The sequence below is a fragment of the Pteropus vampyrus genome, unplaced genomic scaffold, assembly GCF_000151845.1.
Source record: "Pteropus vampyrus isolate Shadow unplaced genomic scaffold, Pvam_2.0 Scaffold244, whole genome shotgun sequence".
NCBI lineage: Eukaryota > Metazoa > Chordata > Mammalia > Chiroptera > Pteropodidae > Pteropus > Pteropus vampyrus.
The window spans coordinates 3,824,394-3,829,343 of NW_011889025.1; the positions used below are offsets into that span (position 1 = coordinate 3,824,394).

The 4,950-nt window shown below is 35.7% G+C and overlaps 1 pseudogene; it reads left to right on the forward strand.

Annotated features, from left to right (window-relative positions):
• Positions 1-1,847: 1,847 nt before the first annotated feature.
• Positions 1,848-1,966, forward strand: LOC111729068 (annotated as a pseudogene).
• Positions 1,967-4,950: the final 2,984 nt, after the last annotated feature.

A 4,950-nucleotide genomic window follows, 5' to 3' on the forward strand; every position in this document is an offset into this window, starting at 1 on the left:
TTAAGTCTCACCATTATTCTGGTTCACAAAGAGAGAAACTTAAAAGCAGCAAGAGAAAAGCAGTTAGTTACCTACAAGGGAACTGCCATAAGACTGTTAGCTTATTTCTCAACAGAAATTTTGCAAGCCAGAAGGGATTGGCACAAAATGTTCAAAGTGGTGAAAGCAAGGACCTACAACCAAGACTATGCTACCCAGCAAAGCTCTCGCTTAGAATCAAAGGACAGATAAAGAGTTTCCCAGAAAGGTAAGAGCTAAAGGAATTCATCACCACCACACCAGTATTAGAAGAAATGTTGAGGGGACTTCTTTAAGAAGAAGAAAAGGTGTGTATCAAAAATATGAATAATAAAATGGCAATAATTACATATCTATCAAAAAGTACTTCAAATGAAAAAGAATTAAATGTTCCAATCAAAAGATAGAGCGGCAGGATTGATAATAAAACAAGACTCTTACACATGCTGCTTATAAGAGGCCCACTTCAGATCAAAAGACACACCAGACTGAAAGTGAAGAGATAGAAAAAGATAGTTCATGAAAATAGAAACAAAACAAAACAAAAAAAGCTGGGATAACAATACTTATACCAGACATAGTAGTCTTTAAAACAAAGGCTATAACTAGAGACAAAGAAGGACCCGGTAATCTAACTTTGGGGTATTTATCCAAAGAAACCCAAAGCACTACTTGGAAGGGAAATGTATATCCATATGTCCATTGCAGCATTGTTTAGAATAGTCAAGATACGGAGGCAACTTGGGTGTCCATCAATGGATGAATGGATAAAGATGTGATACCTATATACAATGGAATATTACTCAGACATAAGAAGAGATGAAATATTGCCATTTGTGACAATGTGGATGGACCTTGAGATAATCATGCTAAGTGAAATAAGCCAGACAGAAAAAGTTGAAAATCACATGATATGACTTATATGTGGGATATAATCCTAAAAACAACAAACATACAGGATAAACAAACAGAGACTCATGGACATGGACAATAGACTAGTGGTTACCAGAAGGTGGGGGGGCGTAGATGGGGTAAAAGGGGTCATATATGTGGTGACAGAAAAAAATCTAACTGTAGGTGATGAACACACAATGCTCGCTCTCTCTCTCTCTCTCTCTCTCTCTCTCCCTCTCTCTCTCTCTCTATATATATGTATATATACATACATATATGCCTTACTGCTAAATTGTACACCTGAAACTTACTAGATTTCATTAACCAATGTTACCATAATAATAAAAAAGTAAATGAACAAATAAAATGAAAATAAAACAAAACAAAAAACTGGGGTAGCAATACTTATACAAGACTATAACTAGAGACAAGGAAGGACCCAGTAATCTCACTTTTGGGTATTTATCCAAAGAAACCCAAACACTACTTGGATGAGAAATGTGTATCCATATGTTCATTGCAGCATTATTTACACTAGCCAAGGCATGGAGGCAACCTGGTTGTGCATCAATAGATAAATGGATAAAGAAGAGGTGGCACATACATACAATGGAATATTACTCAGCCATAAAAAAAAAAAGAATGAGATCTTGTCATCTGCAATAACATGGATGGATATAGAGGATATTGTGCTGAATGGAGTAAGATAGAGGAAGACAAACACCATATGATTTCAGTGACATGTGGAATCTAGAGAACAAAAAAACAAGGAAGCAAAAAAAAAACCAAACATATATACAGAGAAAATTAATGGATGCCAGATAAGAGGGGTTTTGGAGAGGGTGGAAGAAAAAGGGGGAGGAATTAAGAGGTACAAATTGGTAGTTGCAAAATAGTCATGGGGATATAAAGTATAACATAAGGAATATAGCCAAGTCTATGGCCAAGCTCCCCTGAACAAGCCTGATCCTGTCTGATCTTGGAAGCTAAGCAGGGTCAGGCCTGGTTAGTACTTGAATAGGAGACCACCTAGGAAGAACAGGTGCTGTAGGTGTAAAAAAAAAAAAAGAGAGAGAGATTGTAAGCTGACAAGATCCTTGCGATCTGTGAGGTCAACTGAGGGTTGCCTCGCCTAAAATATATATATATATAGCCAATAATACTGTAATGCTGTACAGTGTCAGAAGTGTACTAGATTTATTGGGGTAATCACTTTGTCAGTTGTATAAATGTCTAATCACTATGCTGTACATCTCAAACTAGGACAATATTGTATGCCAACTGTAATTGAAAAAATTATTTCAAAAAGTGTTATATATAGTGAGAATGAAGGTGGAAGGGTAAGGCGTTGCTGGAAGTATAAGGAATTGAGATCAGAGAGGGGGAAATTGGAGTTAAGGATTTTTGATCTAGAGCAGTTCTGATGGATGACAAGGTCTGCAGGGCTTCCATGGCAGTGAGTGGGTAGACTGAAGTGGAAATAGATGTCACAGGAGTTAAAAGTTTAAGAACCAAAAATGTAAGGATGCTGAATGAACTGACCGTCTATAAGGGATCTTTGTTGATTTAATGAATAGTGAGTGCCTATTCTGTGGAAAGTGTGAAGATGTAGCCATAAATGAGCAAAACACAGTTCTTCACTTCACAGAACTTCTAGTAGAGAAGATAGTTTAGCAAATAATTACAATAAAGTATAATGAGTATTACATCTCAGAAACCAAAGAAATACATTTAGATAAAGGTGGTATATCCTCTCTGAGAGCCAATGATAATGAGATTATCTTTAGGAGGCCTACCCTTACCCATTTTTTTCTATCACTTTTTTTTTTGAGTAAAAAATGGCTTGCTGTGTATAGACAAAATAAAATAGAGAAGTTATGTTATTTATCCAATGTCAAATAGCTAGTGAGTGGCAGAGCTAGGATTCAAAACTGGACCAGTTTTCATTGCAGTGCCATTATGGCTATGTAAGGCAACTATAGCCCATCCTTCTGGCTGATAATAACTGAAAAATATGAAGGGATAGAGAAACCACTACTTGAGGACTCTAAAAAGTTCACAAAGGCAGTAAGATTATGGAGGGGAGTTAAATTTGGAGAAATAATTTGCATGAGGGTGAATTTCCCATTTTTTTTTCCCTTGTGCTGCCTAGAGTGGTGGTGTTGGAGACTAAAACTCCGATTGGAAACTCATGAACTTTCTAGCCAAAAGAAAAAGGAAAAGGAGCACCCCAAATTTGAATAGTGTGAGAATAATCACAGAGAAGAGAAAGCTAGTGAAGGGGTCTTCTGATTCTGCACAAGTCTCAGCTGAATCCTTGAGTTATGCATTCAAAAGATAGAACCTAATGAGCAGAGCAAAGGATTTGATAACTGAAGTGGGATTAGAATCATCCACACAAGTCTCAGATTAACCTAAATAATGCCTGCATGAGACAGATTTAAATAAGCAGAAAAAACTTTTAGAGTAATAAAATTAAGATTTAATATTTTAGCAACATTATTGAGGAATACTTTAGATCCTGTAAAATTCACCTGTTTTAAGTTTATAATTCAATAATTTTCATGAAATGTAAGGAGTTGTACACCATCATTAGTTTAATATTTACCATTTCCATTACCCAAAAAGATCACTTATTTCTGTTTACAGTTAATTTTTGTCCTCATCCTTAGCTCCTGGAAATGACTAATCTACTTTTTTTCCCACTTCAACTTACATGTTTTATTTTTTAATATTTATTTTTTTATAATGATATTGGATAAAGAAATCCAATAGGTTTCAGCTCTACACTTTAACAATAAGGCATATATATATTTACATTATGTGTTCACATCCCATAGTTACATTTCTTTCTGTCACCACATATTTAACCCCCTTTACCCCATCTACCTCCTCCCTCACCCACTCCCTACCCTCTGGTAACCACTAGTCTATAGTCCATGTCCATGAGTTTCTTTTTTGGTTGTCCTGTTCATTTGTTGCTTTTAGATTTATATCCCACATATAAATGATATCATGTGATTTTCAAGTTTTTATGTCTGGCTTATTTCATTTAGCATGATTATCTCAAGGTCCATCTATGTTGTCACAAATGGCAGTATTTTATCTCTTCTTATCCAATCATCTATCGTAGAACACTTTGGTTGCTTCCATTTCCATGTCCTGGCCACTGTGAATAATGCTGCTATGAACATCGGTGTGCAAATATCTTTTCTGATATGGGTTTTCAAGTCTTTAGGTAAATACCCAGTAGAAGGATTGCTGGATCACATGGTAGATCAATTCTTAATTTTTTGAGGAACCTCCATACTGTTTTCCATAGTGGCTGTACCAATTTGCAGTCCCACCAGCAGTGTATGAGGGTTCCTTTTTCTCTGCATCTTCTCGAGCATTTGTTATTAATTGTCCTGTTAATTATAACTATTCTAACAGGTGTGATATGGTATCTCATTGTGGTTTTGATTTTCATTTCCCTAATAGCTAGCAATGTTGAGCATCTTTTCAAATATTTGTTAGTCACTTCTATGCCCTCTTTGGAGAAGTATCTATTCAGGTCTTCTGACCATTTTTTGATTGGATCATCTGTTTTGTTGTTGTTGTTGTTGTTGTTGTTGTTATTATTAAGTTGAATGAGTTCTTTGTATATTTTGGGTATTAGGCAATGATTGGAGGTGTTGCTTGAAAATATATATTCACGTTCAGATGGTTGTCTCTTCACCTTGTTGACAATTTCTTTTGCTGAGCAGAAGCTTTTTAGTTTGATGTAGTCCCATTCATTTAGTTTAGCTTTTACTTCTCATGCCTTCGAGATCAAATTCATAAAATCCTCTTTAAGTTCAAGGTCCTTGAGTTTAGTTCCTATGTTTTCTTCTGTGCATTTTATTGTTTCAGGTCTTATATTCAGGTCCTTAATCCATTTCGAGTTACGTTTGGTGTGTAGTGGTAGACAACAGTCTAGTTTCATTCTTTTGCAGGTGACTTTCCAGTTTTCCCAGCACCATTTATTGAAGAGGCTTTCCTTTCTCCACTGTATGTTTT